This window comes from Neopsephotus bourkii, unplaced genomic scaffold (assembly GCF_033783945.1).
Source record: "Neopsephotus bourkii isolate Nb327-2 ecotype Australia unplaced genomic scaffold, CSIRO-AGI_Nbou_v1 NB_1423, whole genome shotgun sequence".
Classification (NCBI taxonomy): Eukaryota; Metazoa; Chordata; class Aves; order Psittaciformes; family Psittacidae; genus Neopsephotus; species Neopsephotus bourkii.
This window is the reverse complement of record NW_026901900.1, coordinates 3396763-3416555: the sequence shown is the minus strand read 5'-3', so window position 1 is coordinate 3416555 and position 19793 is coordinate 3396763. Positions and strand designations below refer to the sequence as shown.

Genomic DNA, 19793 nt, shown 5'->3' with positions numbered 1-19793 from the left:
GTCCAGAAGGCTCAAAACCTCCATTTCAGTCTCTCAGGGGAAAAGAATCACGAGCTACTCAAATCTCCAGAGCTCACTCTCAACCTCTCCAGGATCCTACTTCAGACTCTGTCGGAAGAGACTCAGGGCTGGTTTCCAAGACAAAACAACACTACTAACAATTTCCTAATTCACCTTATAACATAGCCAAGATTCAATCAAAGATCTGTATCGATTCCTCTCACATTCACTCAAGGCATGAAGAATGGTCCAAAATCCCACTGGAGAGAAGGTTTGCTGTGTAAGTAAATGAGACAAGTCAAGAAGAGAGATTTTTCCATATTATTATACAATTACACCCGAGAGGTCTGTGGTTCTCCAGACAAACTACAGCGGTTCTGAGGATTTCCTGCTCTATCTGTAAGTGCTGGAGCTACCGAAGCCCACCCCTACATGGAGAAGAAATAAACTCCTTTCAGCAGTCACCCATCTCCCTCCTACCCACTCAGCTCCTCCTGTGAAGTAGCTGTCCAAGGAGCCACAAGAAGGCACAGTAAAAAAATACAGAGGTAAAGGCAGGAAGTGCAAACGCCTCTTCACCAACGTTCTACTTCTCTCCTGCCCACCTAAGCTGTAATTTGGAAGGACTTTGACTGCATTAATACACATTGTTCCAAATTCAAACGGGTGTTGTGTCCGCCTTGGGTAGTCAAACTACGTCTGATGGTAAAGAAATTCAACCTTATCACAGAGGAGCCTCTCCTGTCTGAAATAATGGTTTTGTCTTTAGAAACCCACCTGCAGACACTCTTTGAAAGCCAAGTCTTTACATCAGTCCCTCCCCAAGCAAAAAGGTGTCAAATCAACCCAACAGCAACAAAACCAGACGTTATGAAGCACTATCTGACGTGCTCCATGTGCTTTCATAAGAAAGGCATTGCTTTAAGTAGGGTCTCCTGCAAGCAATAAATTCAAAGCATAAGAGTGAAATAGCAGGATACAAATCTGTCTTCTACAGGTACACAGAGCCTTCACATCCCCAGATCAAACATTTGGGGAACTCTGTTCCAACCTTAGTGCCATACTAAAACTGTAGCTAATGCCACAGTGAAAGATTAAGCACAAAGCCTGGAGAAAAACACAACCAAGGTTTGGGTTATAGCCTCTGCAATAAACAGCAGCTCACAAAGCAAGCTCAAATAGCCCTTAAGCATAAGAACATAGGTTTACAAGCAATAGCTGCAGTAAGTTAAGGAACTAAGATAAAATGTACAATTGTCCTCAATGCAGCAGCCTGAATGAGTCCAAACCAGCCTTCTCTGCTCCCAAGTTAAGATCATGCAATGAGCCCATCCTTATTCAAAACAGTTTAGTGAAAAATCACAGATTCATATCGTAGAATCCGAGACTGGTCTGGGTTGGAAGGGACCTTAAAGCTCACCCACCTCCAACCCCTACCAATGGCAGGGACACCTTCCACATGAGCAGGTGGCTTCAAGCCATGTCCAACCTGGTCTTGAACACTGCCAGGGATAGTGCAGCCACAGCTTCAACTGGGCCAACAGAACAAATGATAATAAATAATATATATATATGTATATACATATATAAAATAAAATAAAGCCAAGGAACACTACCCACGAGGGGCTGTCTACCAAAACTCCGCAAGAAGCATCACCGCAGTTTCAGGACACCTTTAGAAGTTGAAGGACATGAATAAAAAAACTATTTTCACATCAGGATTTTACATACATATATTCTCATTCATCACGATTCCCTTTGTTACCTCCCCACACTCATTGTTTGATTCTTTTCTGTAACCTCTGAATAAAAGGCAAAGCAGGACAGACTGGAATGCTCAGAGGCAATGATGGTTCCAGCAACTGTCCACCCCTCCCTTCAGCACAGACATCCCAACATAAGAGGGACACGGAGCTGCTGGAGCGAGGCCACAGAGATGAGACAAGGGCAGAGATGCTGGAGCCAGGTTGAGAGCTGGGCTGGTTCAGCCTGGAGAAGAGAAGGCTACTGAAGGGGAGACCTCAGAGCAGCTCCAATGCCTAAAGGGGCTACAGGAAACCTGGAGAGGGGCTTTGGACAAGGGCCTGTAGGGACAGGACAAGGGGAATGGCTTTAACCTGACAGAGGGGACACTGAGATGAGATCTTAGGCAGAAGTTCCTCACAGGGAATCTTTAAGGTCCCTTCCAACCCAAACCATTCTATGATTCTACAATCCACTGAGCAGCAAACCACCATGATTACAATTTCAGCCAAGCTCTGACTTCAGAGCTACACATGAAAGTCTCCAGAACATATAACACAAAAATGAATTATAACCTTTATTCCCTCCTACACCTGAGAAACAAAATTATACATTGTCTTTGTTGTACTCAGGAGCTTTGTCATTAGCTGTTATCTTAGCATTGGGATAACTTAAATCACAGGATCCCAGACTGGTTTGGGTTGGAAGGGACCTTAAAGCTCATCGACTCCCATCCCCTTGTCACAGGCAGGGACACGTTCCTCTAGCCCTTTAAATACTTAAACCCTGTGAAAACTTACATGATGTATGTCTCAAACCATGTTTCAGCCCCAGTAACAAAACAAAAAAAAAGCACTAAAAATAATGATAAATCTATTACTTTCTGTTCCTTCCACCCCTTCAAAGTCTCAGAGTGAACAATCAGAAGCTTCTGTTTTAAGCAGGTGAAGGATGCATCTCTGGGGAAAAAGAGAACGAAAACTCAAGAGTGCTTTGCCTGCAGTCCCCTTGCAGAGCAAAAGGCCATGAAGCTCTGTCTGGATGGCAGCATGGCTTGTCAAGGTCTTTGAGAGTGGAACCAGCCTCCTCCAGTGCCCACAACACAGAGCTCCAGTGCAGGCACCTGCTCCTGCCCCCCAAACTCAGCTACTTCAAAATGGAGAGTTATCACCCTGCCTAATGCAAGTGAATAGCTCCTGAACAAGGAGAAGTGTCACATCTCCCAGGTGGAATTTTTACCCCGTGGTACCAACTAAGCAGAGGCCAACATACACTTTATTCATGGCATTTTCAGATTCATAGAATTGGTTTTGGTTGGAAGGGACTTGAAAGCTCTTCCAGTTCCAGCCCCCTGCCATGGGCAGGGACACCTTCCACTAGAGCAGGTTGCTCCAAGCCCTGTCCAGCACAGCCTGTCTCTTCTATTTGTCAGTCAGATGTTAAAAAATAAATGAAGCCACTCATGTCACTGGCTCAGGAGAAATAAAGGAGGCTTTTGGTGAACTGGTGAAACACTATTTTGGTTAAGTTTTACCTGAGAATCGTAAGTTTATCTCAGTGCTTTCCAACCAACAGCTTGGGCCAAGCAAGCTCTTGGGGAGCTGAAACACATCTTCAGTTATAAAAGCTGAATATATATATACACACATATGTGTAATTTGAGGATGAACAGAATACCCTTTTAAGTCTTTCCACCTTCCTCCTCATGTTTGCTGTGGCCATGGAGCAACATGTGGGTCTTCTTCACAGCACTGGTGCCCTATGGGGTTGCACACCATTTTTGAAGGGAGGCTTTGGGACAGAGGTTGTCCCCTGCTCTTTTTCTGGTGATGGGGGACAAGGAGAGCATCACAGGTAAACCCTGAACAATGTGGCAGGAAAAGGTGTGCCAGAGAGCTGCAAAGAGGAGGGTCTGGAGAAGGAGCTGCAGAGCTGGTGAAGAAGCAGCAGAAGATGGAGCAGGAGTTGGGAGCTGGCTGGAGCTGTGGGCTGCCTGTAGGGTGGACTGTGGCACTGCTGTATGTGGCAAAGGTCTCTCCATGTTGGGAAGTGTAACTGTGACTGAGTGTACAGAGCTGGATTAAGGTACCTCCCAATCCAAACCATTCCATGATTCTCTGACCTACAATTCCTTGGACACAAGCAGTAAATCACAAGAGCTACAAGAGACTGGATCCCCAGCACAGCAAGGGGTTGTGTTGGGTTTTCTTCTTTTAATACTAAACTGCTGCAGGCAAGTAAGTTATGAAGGGCTGTCTGTTGTACAAATATGCACACGGAATTAAGAGCTCCTTCTAATTATTCCCTGCTTCTGAACTCCCTAATAAAGAGATGATATCAAGAAGTACTTTGTTTTGATGATCAGCTTTAACCTCATTCAGTATCTCGTTACACAGCCCTCTAATTGATGCCCTACCCCATGCTAAGGACAGAATTTGCACAGCTTCTTCATGTAAATGTTCCTTTTTTAATTAAATTCAACACACCCAGGCATTGAGGAAACTTCAAAAAACGCAGGGAAAACCCAGCCACGAAAATACACCAAACAGTGGGAATGGCACAAAACTGCCCCAGCCCTGGCAGTGTTCAAGGCCAGGTTGGACAGGGCTTAGAGCAACCTGCTCTAGTGGAAGGTGTCCCTGCCAGTGGCAGGGGGTTGGAGCTGGGTAAGCTTTAAGGCCCCTTCCAACCCAAACCATTCATGATTCCATGAAAAAAGGTCCTCTTTTTCCCCCCTAGGTCAGTCAAAAGCACGTGGAACTGATCACACACCAAAGAATTCAGCTTCCCCAACCTATCAAGCTCCACCTTATCTATGAGGGTGTAGTTATCTCCAGATTCATTACCAGTGATCGAGTGAAATACAGGTTATTTAACAACATTAAGAGTCAAGTTCCTCACTATTAAATTTCTCCTCCCTACATTCCAGGTCTGGAGTTGCTCCCCACTGGAAGGCACCATCAGCAGGAAGCCCAGGGATCTCTGTGCTTCACTTTGCAGAGTAATCTTTCAATGCAAGGCTTCCAACTTGATTTGGCTATTAAGGAGCTAACATACAACCACTATTAAACAAGCAAAACCAAGTCCTGGGCGGGGGGGTGTTGTTAAGTGCTGTTTTACATCTCTTGCAGGACTGCTCAGACACTCCACTCCTCCTTCACTTGCACTGCTCACAGCAGTAAACAAGACTTTGAAGCCACTTGGGCTGTTTACTACATGTTGTTTAAGCAACAGATTACATTTTTCTTGCCTCATCATAGTTAAAGCCTCCAGAAATCATTAGTATTAAACTGTTATCTCAGAAGTAGATACTGGTATTTACCGGGGCACATAAGCAGTATTGGCAACAAACCCAGTTGCTCAGTCATTTACCATATCCATCTATGGAACCTGGATACTTTATTCTTTGCTGCACACCCAGAATAAGGCAATATTAGCAAAGAGACATCATTCTGCTCAGCAGATTTGCAACCTAAGACTTCCTGTTGCACTTCAGCTGAAGATCAAGAGCTGTAGTTTCAGATACACCTATTTTATCAGTACTATGAGATCCCCAAATGAGCAAGAAAAACAACTGCTTACCCTCTTTCCTGGTCCTTTACACAGTTCAAAGCTTCACAAGTGAGTTTGTGCCTCTACCTACATTAAAGCAGCTCAGCCCTTTGCAGGCCGCAGTTTGTACCCAGAATATCCTGACACTGCGCTGCTCCACCAGCCCAGCTACATGTGAAGGAGGCACAAAATCACTGTCTAAACCCATAACAAACCAGTGCCTTGGAACAGGATATTAAACAACACTCATTTTAATTTCCTTAATCTTTCAGGACATCATATAGACACAGTCCACATGGGGTTTAAGTAGTTCTGCAGTTAAAATAAGTATTAGGACACTTCAGAAGATAGACGTTTTATGTATGATGGTAAACCACCAGCCTGTTCTTCCTGCACACCAACATCTAAACTGTATTTAGGGGCTACACTTCATTCATCACAAAGCACCTTGTGGAAAAGGGCTTTGGCCAAGCACCTATAGGGACAGGACAAGGGGAGTGGCTTTACCCTGCCAGAGGGGAGACTGAGATGAGCTCTTAGGCAGAAGCTCTTCCCTGTGAGGGGGCGGAGGCACTGGCACAGGGTGCCCAGAGAAGCTGTGGCTGCCCCATCCCTGGCAGTGTTCAAGGCCAGGCTGGACACTGGGCTTGGAGCAACCTGCTCCAGTGAAAGGTGGCCCTGCTCATGGCAGGGTTGGAGCTGGAGAAGCTTTAATGTCCCTTCCAACCCAAACCAGTCTATGAACAAAATAAATCAACATCAATCATGCACAAAAGACCATGCACAGGGAGTACTCCTGCTCTCTATAAGTACCTCAGAGAATACAAATTTTGATAGAAACAGCAGTTGAATATCATCTTAGCAATTGTCTCTGCCCTAAAACCTTGTATTCAAGCTGGCTTGTTCTTGCAACTAACTACTCCATTCCAAGGAGACACCATAAGGTATTCATTTGAATACAACACTCCAAGTCAATTTGAATAATAATTCCCAAGCCAGAGCTTCAGTTTCAAGCCAAGCACCCTATGAGCGATGGGAACATTCCCACGGATGCTGCAGGGACAAGGACTCTGCAGTGCCCAGAGCACTCCCACTGCAACCTCTGTAAGAGCATGAGGGCAGTGGGCCCCATCAGCAACATGGCTTGGGTGAAATACCTTCCTGTTAATGCAAAACCTGACTTCAGCTCCAAAGACTACAGAAGACAACTGATCCTTTGAAAAGATGAGAGTTCCTTTTGCTTTCATCAAATCCTGGAGGCAAGATGTGGCTTTTCCTCATCTGGAAAATGCCATAATGACATTTTAAATAATGCTCTTGTTGCTTCTGTATCTCAAAAACAAGCTAAAGCACTGTATTAAGTGATGCCCCCACCTACTTAGCAAGCTGGTGCATTTACATGTGCCCCCGTACAGAGGCACTAGCTCAGGTTTCGAAAGAAGAGCAGGAACATCAGTGCCACCCTGAGCAGGAGGTGAAGGACTGGGGCTCCTGCCAGCTCCAGAGCTCATCCACAGCTCCCCCTGCATCATGGTACCAGCACAACCCCAAGAGCCTAAGCTCCTGGTCAACAGGAAACCTGGAGAGGGGCTTTGGACAAGGGGACAGGACAACAGGGAATGGCTTTAACCTGCCAGAGGGGAGACTGGGATGAGCTCTTAGGCAGAAGCTCTTCCCTGTGAGGGTGCTGAGGCGGCTGGCACAGGGTGCCCAGAGAAGCTGTGGCTGCCCCATCCCTGGCAGTGTTCAAGGCCAGGCTGGACACAGGGGCTTGGAGCAACCTGCTCTACTGGAAAGTGTCCCTGCCCGAGGCAGGGGGTTGGAACTAGAAGAGCTTTAAGGTCCCTTCTGACACAAACCACTCCATGATATTATTCTGCAATTCCCTCAGTCCCACCAATGTATTTCACAGCACGTTAAGGTGGTGTTCAGCATTACTCCTAAACAACATTTTGCCCTCTTATTTAACGGGTAAAACACAGTAATTCATGGCCTAATCAATATCCCGGACATCAAGCTTGACAAGTTACACACCCCCCAAGAATTGTGAGCAAGAAATACATTGGGAATTCCACACACATCCTCAGACCTCCCCTTTCCATTTTTAAACACAGGAGATTACCCAGTGTGGTTTTTATCTGCTCTGCTATTTTCTTTAATCACATACCTCAAAATCATCTCAACACCAACACACGTAATATTTTGCCATTTTCAGACACAGCATCCATTCCAATGACTGTACTTTCAATGTTATTTTGGCTTATTACTTCACCCACCGAGATGAGTTTTCACTGATGCTCCATCGGTACGGCCTGCTCTTCCCCTATCTCTTCCCAGCCCATCAGGAGTTTAAAGCAGCCAATACACATAAATTGTAGTGATTTCCTTCCAGCAAGTAAGAATTCACGTGTTACAACCTAGAATCATCCAATACAATCCCAGACTGGTTTGGGTTGGAAGTGATCTTAAAACCCTTTCAGTTCCAGTCCCCTGCCACAGACAGGGACACCTTCCATTAGAGCAGCTTGCTCCAAGCCCCTGTGTCCAGCCTGGCCCTGAACACTGCCAAGTTTTGTGTGACAAAAATTTAACACTTGTTTTATTGCATTTGCCTTAAATCAGGAAATGGTTTGGGTGGGAAGGAACCTTAAAGCTCACCCACTTCCAACCCCTGCCAGGGCAGCCACAGCTTCTCTGAGCACCCTGTGCCAGTGCCTCAGCACCCTCACAGGGAATAACTTCTGCCTAAGAGCCCATCTCAGTCTCCCCTCTGGCAGGTTAAAGCCATTCCCCTTGTGCTGTCCCTATGGGCCCTTGTCCAAAGCCCCTCTCCAGGTTTCCTGTAGGCCCTTTAGGCACTGGAGCTGCTCTGAGGTCTCCCCTTCAGGAGCCTTCTCTTCTCCAGGCTGAACCAGCCCAGCTCTCTCAGCCTGGCTCCAGAGCAGAGCTGCGCCAGCCCTCACAGCATCTCCATGGCCTCCTCTGGCCTTGCTCCAGCAGCTCCACGTCCTTCTTGTGCTGTTGCCCCAGAGCTGGATCAGGACTGCAGGGGGATCTCCCCAGACCACAGCAGAGGGGCAGGATCCCCTCCCTGAGCTGCTGCTCACTCTCTGGGGCTGCAGCCCAGCACACGGGCAGCTCTGAGCTGAAGGTCACTGTGAAGTCGGGTCATGGGGAGCTTCTCCTCACCCAACACCTCAAGTCCTTCTCTTCAGGGTGCTCCATCCAGTCTCCCCCAGCCTGTGTTTATGCTGGGACTGCCCCGGCCCATGTGTGGGACCTTGGCCTCGGTCATGTAGAACTTCAGCACACAGATCAGTGGATAGCTGTTTCTTTCTATCAAGAGCCCTTGAGATCCTCCTGTTTCTGCCAACACGAGCTCTGCTGTTTACTTGTCAGTGATCTGCTGAAGTTTCTGCTTTTCCCAAAATAATTTACTCATGACCAGGGCACAGTCCACCAGCTATGACAACAAACCCTGGTTGTGCAACAATATTGTCCTCATGTGGCATATGTCCACTGTGACATGAGGTGATTCAGTTTCACTTCAGAGTTCCTTGTACAAAATCAAGTATACACTCAAACCCCAAGTATACAATGAATATTCTCACTTGCTGTTCTCTAAGACTACTTAAAATAATTATAGTGAGCTCAGGATCTGAGGCCTTGACATCCCAACAATGACCTGGATATTCTACCCACTAGTTACAATAGTTCTTGGGAACTGCACCACTTCATTCCAACATTTACTTCCAGGTATTGCCTAAAGCAGTGCTTACACACTTACTGCAATTCACTCCTGAAGAACAAAGTCAAAGCAGTGAGGTTTATTTCTGGAAGACACAATGTTCTTCAGCAGTGCTGCTACTTAAAGTGCAGGGGGAAAATGGGACCAGGGAGACCACAAACACTGGGTAAGAGCTGCCACCCTGAAAGCACTGCAGGTATTAACAGCTATTACTTGTAACAGGTATTTTAGAGGGACTCCAGTGAGCTAAGAACAAAGATGACAGAAGCAACAGGGAAAAAAGAGAAGTAATGAAATTAGCTGCCTATTTTGTAAGAGGAAGCAGCGGGTACAGTGTAACACCACTGAAATCCAATATGCATTTATTCCTGGCACTGCACCCCTCAAACATAACATGCCTTTCTGCCAAGTTTGGCATCCTCAAGCCCCTTGTTATTTTTGTAAACTCCTCTGTTTCATATTTGAGCCTTCCCAAAACTCAGCCACGTGCAGCAGCCTCTGGTCATGATTAGGCTTTAGGGAAAGTATAGGGAAAGAAAAATAATCAGTATTTACTAAAGGAGAGGTAAGTTTGTTTCAGCTTTCAGAGGGTCCTCTTCATGCCAAGTGATGAAGAAACATAAGAGAACTCTTGCCTAGCACACCCACAGAGCTTACTCCTTATGACCCAAAATGAAGCAGATAGTCACAACATTATCTGGCTAGTAGATGGACAACCCAGAATCCAGATAATCAACTGTGCTGGTCATGTGTGTGACAAAAACTTACACTTGTTTTATTGCACTGGTCTTAAATCAGGAAATGGTTTGGGTGGGAAGGAATGTCAAAGCTCACTCAGTTCCAATTCCCTGCCACAGGCAGGGACACCTTCCACTAGAGCAGGTTGCTCCAAGCCCCTGTGTCCAACCTGGCCTTGAACACTGCGAGGGATGGGGCAGCCACGGCTTCTCTGGGCACCCTGTGCTAGCGCCTCAGCACCCTCACAGGGAAGGATTTTATAGTGAAGATAACTATATGATTCTGAATTATTTATAGACACTGCCTTCAGTGTCAAATTTAGCAGTCAGCTATGAAAGAGGAAGAAGATTCATCAAGCAGAGCAAGGGCACAACAAATTCCAAAGCATACCCAATGGCTCTTTCACCTCGGTCCATCAAACGTGAGAAGGCACCTCACTGAGGTGAGATGAGGAGGTCCCCTTCAGAACCTCTGCCCAGCAAGCTGGGTCTTCTGCAATAAGATCTGTCTCACTGAACGTGTAGATATTTATACTATGGATGACTAATGTGAATTAGTCACCCACACTCCCTTTGCAGGAGCAGGGAAACAAGCACTTCTACAGCAAAACTCAGCTCTATTTTAGACTTGTGCATCAAAAGGAAATAAGCATCTGTGCCTCTCCATTGACTAAAAAGGAATCCTAAATGTTACCTCAGAAGTAGGCATTTACATCACAGATGTGTGAACTTCAGTCAGAGGTCTCCAGCCCCTTGAAAGCAAAGGCAGAATCTGACACACAATGGGGGGGGGGAAGGCTTAGAAAGTCTTAGAAAGTCATAGAATAAAATAAAAAATGTGAATTTAGACTATACCACAGACAGTGTAATGTTAACAAATAATATATAAAGGGCTGGGAGAATGGAGATGCATAAAAACCAACTGAGCAATAGGGAAAGCAATCTTCTATATTAGAAAAGGCTAACATGCAACAGAACCAAGTTGAAATCCATCATTTGTGTATTCTAATTCGTGAAACAGAGTGCTGATTGAGCATCTGTTGAGCATTAATCGGGTACTCTGGCTCAGGAGCTGAAGTCCTGGGGCTCGGATGATGACCTGGATATTCTATTTACTAGGCTTAGTTTGATTTAATCCAACACAGAATCAGGGGGTTTTTGTCAACATCAGCACTGCTGCAGCCCCACCATTCCCAAGCCCTTCGTATTTAAACTGTCCAGCAAATGTTCAGTAAAATAAACCAGCAGGAAAAGGGCAGGGAAGGGAGGAAGCCTGGTGACAGCCTGGCTCCCTGTAAGGATAGGACCAGCACTAACACCGAGGGATAGATCAGGAACATGCTGCACCAAAGCAAACTCTGATGAACTAAATCACACCACACCCTATTTAAATGCAGAGGGCGAGAGACCGGCTCCTTCTCTCCTCCCTGGGTCCTCCCTTGTGTCAGCACAGTTTATGCAACTACACATCGAGCTGGTTGAGGGAGCTGATCCAGCTGAAAACGCCTCCTGCACGCAGGGCTCTCCGGGGTCCTGTGCCAACGCCAACACATGGCAACCTGGACTCTCACCCACTGTGGAGCTGCACCCTCAGTCCGTGGGCTCAGGGAAAGGAAATACACTTTTCAGCCTGTTAGTTTATAGTCTCAGTTATCCTTCTTATAGAAAGGATAAACCCATTTCACCATCTTAACACAAAAGAATGATATCAAAAGGCAGAGCAGAGAATCCTCTGAAGGAAGAAAATGAAGTCAACAGCTATAGAAACACAACTTCTTTCATCCCACCCCTCCGCACATCAAAGCAAGGAGCTGAAACTATCTGTAGGTTTTGTAAGATGGTAAAGAATGAAAAGAAAGGAGGAAATCACTACACAGCAGAGAATCCCAAGTTGCTGGTTACAAAATATCAAACTATATCCATCATGCACTTTCTCAGCCAACAAAATTAAGTCAACCATAGAAAAATCAAAGACAAAACTGAAACTGAACTATCTTGTGCTCTATTTCCTTCTTCCTTCCTGTAGGTTGCAGCAAGAATGACCATCTCTACTCCTGTGGGCTCTGCATTTCTCTGTGTCTCTCCCAGTAGGCTGTGCAGCCTCCGCTCTGCTGCTATTGCTCCTAATTCTGCCAAACAAAATCAGAATCAAAGTGACTTCACAGTTGTGTCACTGCAGGCCCACAGCACTCCCACAGGAGCAAAGTGCAGACTGGGCACACAGGGAAGGAGAGCAGGGCCAGCTGAGCACAAACCCTCAATCAAGGAATGGATATGTTTGGAGCTTTCTCTAACAACCCTGCAGCTCACCTTCCATGCCACCTCCTGAAACAAAAGGTGGTCAAAGTTTCCTGGTGTGTCCAGGCAGGGACACAGCCCCAGCTCTGCCCATCTCAAATCACTTGGTGAACTTTACCACTGAACCATAATGTTGTTTTCTCATGCCTTCCATTTCCCCTCCTGTCCAGATAAGATTGCCCTGAAGCACATGGCACTGAAGCAACCGGGTACTTGCAATGCTGGGACATCCAGAAGCACCACTGCAGGGTGCCACACGCTGACCCAGAGCACTGGGGACTGCTGCACAGACCAACACCACAGGTAGACACAGAGAAACCAAGAGGCACACGAACAGCAGCTGCAGAGCTTCCACGCTCAGGGTAATGACTTCAACTTCCTCCTTCTGACATGATATTCTCCCTGTTTTGCTGACACCCCCTTTCCAAAGCTCAATGCCAAACAGAGTTGGATTTGAAGTGACCCTGCCAAAGATGACAATTTGAGCTGGACTTTAGGCATTCCTCTGTGTAGCATTATCGCTGCTTGCGACTGTCTCAGCTTTATCGAGGCCTAAATGGCATTAATAAGCAGGGAAATAGAATGTCACTGTTAATTCAGGCAGGGATGTCAAACTGACCTGATGCAAACACCATCTATGTGATGTGTGTGGCATTCAAATTCCACCAAAACCTCAGCTTTTCAGGCTGAGATTTTTAACCTTGGCTACAAAAGCTCTGCTTCTCCAGATAACTAATATTTATCTGCCCGAGTGTCCCCTCGTAGCAGAGCTAACACACAGGTAAAAATAACCCAGGCATGTAATAATAATGTCAATATTGGTTATTGCACTGCTGACTACTTTGGCAGATCAAAACAAGGAGCAGAGGAGTGGACACAGGGGGAGGAGGCTGGTGGGAGGGATACAGCCACCGACAGGGAGGGAGAAAAGCACAGTTAAAGAAACAAGCACCCTAGAAAAGACAACATACTTTTGCTTCTAATAATACTGAATCAAAGAAGACACTTAAGTGCCTTTGTTGGTACTACTGGTCACACAGAGGCCACTTTTTTGCCCTGATCCTTCTATAAACCCACTGACGTGTAGGTTTTTGGTGAGAACGAAGGGACAGTCAAAGCAATTCCTCAGCCTGCAGAGCCTAATGAAGAACAGAGCTGTGGTACCCTATAAATAGGGCCAGGAGTAAGAGACTGCTGCTCTGAGCTGTGCTTTGTGTCTCTGCTCACATGGAGAGCTGACATCACTCATGAATACAGTCTCTTAACTCTGCTCTTCTCAATCAGCTTCTCAATCATTTGCATCTAACAAAACACAGCCTCCCACAAGTATTCCTCCCTATCAAGTCATCAGAAGTTTTGTCAAGCTCCTGCTCTCAACTCACTGACCTCATCCACTTCTCCTGCACCATTTACACCCAAGCTTCCCAGTTATTCTTGCCATTCTGCTATTGTTAAAGAAACATTTACCCTAATGAGATACTCTTCTATTTCTTGGCGTTCCAGTTCGCCTATTTTTATGGCTGAGCTGATTACAGCGTTCCAGCTATTGCTTCAGGCACTAACACTTCAGACTCCAAGCCACTGTGTTAAGGAAACACAGTGCTTGATGATGTATGTGAAGTCATTTTCCTTAACATATAATCCACAGCTTTTACACTTGCACTTCTGCACACCTCATTACCAGAGATACAGAGTAGGAAAGCTCATGTTCCTGCTCCCCTGCCCCAAGCTCTGCTCAAACACACCTTCCTGTTGGGAGCTTCTCCTGTCTGATGTCCTGCTGCATCTCAGAGAGGAAAACACTTGGTTTCCCTTTGCCACCTAGCTAACGGGCAGCAAAACTCAGGGCAGAGCATGAATGATGTTCTCCTGTCACCAAGCATGGAAAGCACAATGAGCCATGCTGGGGCTATCCCCCTGCCAAAGAGGAGGAGAAGCATAACTAAAGGATTCCTCCTTTTAGCTCAGGATCACACTATGTGGGGACAGTGAGAAGGTAATTCCCTTCGGCTGACTCCCAGCCCAACCAGCAAATAAATGGTGAGTTGAGGTGGGGGAGCCCCACCAGCACTCTCTGAAGAAGGGGGCCTGAGCAGGCTCCTGCCTTCCCCACTGCGGAACAGGCAACACCGCTCCTGACAGCGGCCAGCAGCTTCCTAAAAGTGACTGAAGCCCATGGACTGAGGATGCTTCCTCCTAGGAAATAAACCACCCAAACATGAGCTCTTAAAGATAATTTCCTCCTTGTTCTTCATTTTGACAGTCTCCAATTTCCGAGCTATGAACTTACAAATGCAGCCTGTCCCTCTTCCAACACCAGGCTGGGAAGCAGCATTCTTCCCTGCCATTCCCAGAACAGTCAGCATCCAGGCTGAGGTTTAGAGGAACCTCCCAAAGCCTCAGTGCTGCTTTCTGCACCACCTGTGTGACACCAGCCTGCTACAGAGCAAGCTCTTCCCAGAAAGTTGCTGCAATGCCATGTATTTTCCTTGATTTCTAGACAGGATCTTGTCCAGGACCCTGGACTGACAACGTAGTACAAAGCAAACACAAAAATCACCAGAAACATCTGCATATCAAAGACTCAAACCCCCAAACCTTCCATTTCAAACCATTTTGGTCTTATCCAGCCCTCAGTCACCTCCTCCTGAGCAAACATCCATTGGTAGCACTCAAACCAGTCCAAATGTTATGTGTTCCTATGGCACGTTCCAAAATGTAACTTTGCTTACCATGATATCACCACTGGTTGCTATGGCAATTGCTATACTACCATCCAACACAGTTTTTTTATCACTGAGGTATTTTGGCAGCCTGTTTGCTTTCAAGTGTCAGAGCAATAGGAGAAATCATCAAGGGTTATTCTCCCATTAGCCTTCAAACAGTGCTTTAGAACAAAAACCTGCTAGTAAAAATGATCCCATGCTTGGCTCCAAACATGCAGCTCTGCACAGGATTGGAATCACAACTTTCTCCTTCAGTTTTTGAGGGAGGAAATAAAGTACATTATGAAAACAAGCTTTGGGTTTTAAAATACTAACGTTTAAGTGTGATATCAAGTGATGAAAACACCCAGGTCCCCCGAAGTTCCCTCAGTTTCTGTGTCTCACTTCCTAGTTGTTTTGGTTGTTTAACTAATACAAACAAGGCCTTCACATTAGGGAGGGAGCCCTCACCAACCTCATCTTGTCACTTTTCTGCAACATTCCGTGTTGGGGCCATTCCATTCCTGGTTCCACTCCTTCCCCAGTGTCTGGACATTAACAGCACCACCACAGTGACATTTACTTTCACAGACAGCACACTGAAGCCCCCCGGGGTCCCTTCACTTGGGGCTCAGACCCTGCTCGCCCCGAAGCAGTGGGTGCCAGGGGGCTGACTCCCACCTCCAGCCCTGCCACCGCCACCTCTCCCCACCGGCCTCAGCCCCTGACGGTGGGCTCGGTGCGTGTCACAGCAACCACACACCTGCGGCCCCGCCAGGTCAACACCCCGGAATATAAAATGTAAAACAATACTCTGAGAGGCGCAGAAACCCCGATTTAAACCAGCCATGGTGTGAAATGACAAGGCGGGACTTGGGCACGGCCGAGGGCAACGGCTCAACCAGGGCGCTCCGGGATGAGGGTGCAGGAGGGCGGCGCAGCCGGCCTCGGGCTGCTTAAAGCCCCCTGAAACCACTGCAAACCAAGCCGGGGGCAGCACTGCGAGCCGGTGACCGCTGCAACCGTCGGCCCGGGCCGCGTCGCTGCAGCCGAGAAGGCCGGAGAAGCGGCGGCAGGGGCCGGAGGGGCAGCAGGCCTCACACCGCCTCCGCGGCCCGCCGGGCCCAGCGCCCCGGCCGCGGCGCAGGGAGGCGGAAGCGGCGCTCGGCGGGGTGCAGCCCGCGGCCCCGGCAGGCCCCGGACTCGGCGCGGCGGCAGGTGTCGGCGGGAGGGGAGGGCGGCGCTGACAGCGGGCCCGTCCGCGGGTCTCACCTGCTGGGGGTCCGGGCCTGCCCTCCACCCCGCGGCGAGGCCGCTGCGGCGCTGCCTGGCTGCGAGGGCCGGCGGCCCGGGGAGCATGGGCCGCGTCCGAGGCGGGCGCCGCGGCCGGGGCTGCGCTGACAGCGGGCGGCGAGCGGCGGGCGGGCGCTCCGGCTGCCTCCAAAATGGCGGCGGCCCCGCTGCTGCCCAGCGCCGCGCGGGGGGGGGAGGGCGGGGCTGGATGGGGGCGGGGGCAGACCGGGTCCGGGGGCGGGGCCGCTTCGGTCCAGGGGCGGGGCTATGGCTGGGAGAGTTGGGGAGAGCGGAGCCTGGGAACCATGGATTCGTGGAGCGGTGGAATCCCGGAACCAACCAGGTGGGAAAAGCCCTTTAAGCTCATCCAGTCCAACGGTTCCCCAGCACTAACCCATGGCACTGAGGCCTCTGCTACACGGTGTGAGAACACTTGCAGGGACGGTGACTCCAGCACTGCCCTGGGCAGCCTGTGCCAGTGCCTGAGCACCCTTTGGGGAAGGAATTGTTCCTCAGCTCCATCTAAACCTGCCCTGGTGCAGCTTGAGGCCGTTTCCTCTTGTCCCATCCCTTGTTCCTTGGGAGCAGAGCCCAGCCCCTCCTGGCTCCATCCTCCTGTCAGGCAGTTGTAGGGAGCGATGAGGTCCCCCCTGAGCCTTCTCTTCTCCAGACTGAACCCCCAGGTCCCTCAGCCGTTCCCCATCACACTGTGCTCCAGGCCCTGCACCAGCTCCGTTGCCCTTCTCTGGCCCCACTCCAGTACCTCAATGTCTCTCTTGCAGTGAGGGGCCCAGAGCTGAACACAGGATTTGAGGTGCGGCCTCACCAGTGCCCAGTGCAGGGGCACAATCACTGCCCTGGCCCTGCTGCCGCACTGGTGCTGATACAGGCAAGGATGCTGGTGTCTTCCTGGCTGCCTGGGCACAAGCTGCTCATGTCCAGCTCCATCAATCAGCACCTCCAGCTCATTTCCCATGAGCAGTTTCCAGCTGCTCTTCCCCAAGCCTGGAGCATTGCAAGGGGTTGGTGAGGCCCAAGTGCAGGACCTGGCACTTTGCCTTCTTGAGCCTCAACTCATCGATCCAGCTTGGGATCTAGTCTAGATCCAGTCTAGGTCCCAGGAGGAACAGGTAGAGCTGAGATGGGGCTGGGAGAAGGAATAGGGGAACCCGTCCACTGCGGTGGAGAAAAGGGGGGTAAATGGGGGATAAGGGGGAAAAGGGATGACCCAAACAGCAGCAGAAGACAGCACTGAGGGGAAAACTACCTCTTGGTTATGCTGCTCGCTGGGTGAAGCAGATTTCCGTGTTGCCATGCCCAGATTTGCCTTCCTATGTGAATAAACAGCTTCCAAAGTGCCAGTGTCACAGTGGAACACAATAGGAACTGCCCCGATTTGTATCCTAATGCCAGAGTGAATTCCTTCTGGGAGATTTACCAGCTCTCATCCTCTTTGCTAGCCTTACTTAGGCCTTGACCCTGCAAATGTTAATCAACATGGTTAAAGTTTAACACATCCATGTCTGCCCCGGGCCCTGCGGACAGACCTGCTGTGGAAGAGCCATGGTGTGCCAGTGGTTGGGATGGAAACCTGCAAAACCATGGGGAAAACATGTCCTAGCAAGGCATGAGGACAAATAAACAGGTTTAAAGTGCCCTGTTTGCACCACAGGGTTGGGGGCTTTGCTACAAAAATGTGACCAACTAAATGGGCAAAATTACTGGTTTATACTTGGTTTTCCAGCAGAAGGGCTTGAAGACAACTGCTCCAAGAGTTTATACAGATCCAGTGTGGTAATTAACCCGGTGTTGGCCATTAATAAGGAAAAAAATGGCACAACTTCATAAGTTTCATTTCTCTATTTTGTCTATTGGAGGGTAATGAGCTAATAAAGCATTTTTTGTGGTTTGTTGTGGCTTCTGGGGACACTACAATGGCAAATTCCCAAGTCTGTCGACCATCCCCAGAGCACATCCAGCTCCCACGTCACACAGGATGGCCAAGGCTGTGGACACTGCCACCTCCAGCTGACTGGGATGAGTGGGATTGAGCACCCTCAGCAAGTTTGTCACAAGCTGTGTGGTGCAGTTGACACATTGGAGGGAAGGGATGGGATCCAGAGTGAGCTGGACAGGCTGGAGACGTGGGGCTGTGTGAACCTCATAGAGCTCAACAAGGCCAACGGCAAGGTCCTGCACATGGGTTGGGGCAATCCCCAGCTCAAACACAGGCTGGGGGAGACTGGATGGAGCAGCCTGAGGAGAAGGACCTGGGGGTCCTGCTAGAGGGGACATTTAGATGAGCTCTTAGGCAGAAGTTCTTCCCTGTGAGGGTGGTGAGGCGCTGGCACAGGGTGCCCAGAGAAGCTGTGGCTGCCCCATCCCTGGCAGTGTTCAAGGCCAGGTTGGACACAGGGGCTTGGAGCAACCTGCTCTAGTGGAAGGTGTCCCTGCCATGGCAGGGATTGGAACTGGATGAGCTTTAAGGTCCCTTCAACCCAAACCATTTCATGATTCTACAATTTCTAGGATACCAATCTTGGAACAACTTCCTCCTGTTCTCCTCCAGCCCTGTGAAACACACTAAAGTGCAGCTGAACTCTGGGCTTGGCAGCAGACACAGGCTGGGGTTGCCAGCTCAGCTCTCCCAGCCAGGACACAGGCAGGTACAAGAACAGGGAGAATTCCTTAAGTAGAGAAATATCCTGCGGGTCCAAGACCCTGTTGTTTTACAAGGGCAGCTACATTCTACTGCGAGCAAACCATCCTCTACGGCTGCTCATAGAATCATAGAATCATAGAATAGTTAGGGTTGGAAAGGACCTTAAGATCATCAAGTTCCAACCCCCCTGCCATGGGCAGGGACACCTCACACTAAACCATATCACCCAAGGCCTCGTCCAACCTGGCCTTGAACACTGCCAGGGATGGAGCATTCACAACCTCCCTGGGCAACCTATTCCAGTGCCTCACCACCCTAACAGGAAAGAATTTCCTCCTTATATCCAATCTAAACTTCCCCTGTTTAAGTTTTAACCCGTTACCCCTTGTCCTATCACTACAGTCCCTAATGAAGAGTCCCTCCCCAGCATCCCTATATGCCCCCTTCAGATACACTGACATGCAGATGCTGAGTACAGTTACGACCTCTTTCTTGTTCAAACAGATACAAACCTCAGCATTTGCCTCATTGTGCACGTAGGAAAATACAGTAATTTTAGGTTTAACATCCTTAGCTGATGTTCAGATCCACACGGGATGTAAGTAATGAGAAATCTTATCATGCTGATGTCCTGTCTTGAAGATGCTGCTCATTCAGTGTCCTTCCTCCAAGTGTCTTAGCATTTCCAGAACAATTGTTTATTGCAATCCATGCTGTCTATATTCAGTTTCCTTTAAAGCATGCATCTGGAATGATCTTATGATTATTTAGTTTCTAATATGGAAAAAAAGCAGCATTCCTTTTCTAATTCAGATCATGACTGCCCCTTTCACAGTTTTGTAGTGAAGTTCCTAAGGAGTTTTGCCATTTTGTACTGAACAGGTTACAAAACCATGAATTTACTTTGAAATCCTCATACCTGGAAGTTAAAATCAGCTTTCTGTTCCCGTGGTGGTTTGTGTCACTTGGTTTCCCACACATCATCATGCAGGATGGACAGAAAGAAGGAGAAAGGTCCTAATGTGCCAGTGCTGCTTAAATTAACAGGAACTTGA

The 19793-nt window shown here is 48.4% G+C and overlaps 1 protein-coding gene across 4 annotated transcripts in view; it reads right to left on the bottom strand.

Moving 5' to 3' along the window:
- The window catches only part of PPP6R2 (protein phosphatase 6 regulatory subunit 2), a 93488-nt gene extending 77280 nt beyond the window's left edge, over positions 1-16208 (bottom strand). For all 4 annotated transcript variants that reach the window (XR_009727660.1, XM_061368102.1, XM_061368104.1 and 1 more), the window contains exons 1-2: positions 16056-16208; positions 10475-10552 (exon numbers count right to left, since the gene is read on the bottom strand). The gene's annotated coding sequence lies outside the window, so the exon portion shown is untranslated. The remainder of the gene's footprint in view (positions 1-10474; positions 10553-16055) is intronic.
- Positions 16209-19793: the final 3585 nt, after the last annotated feature.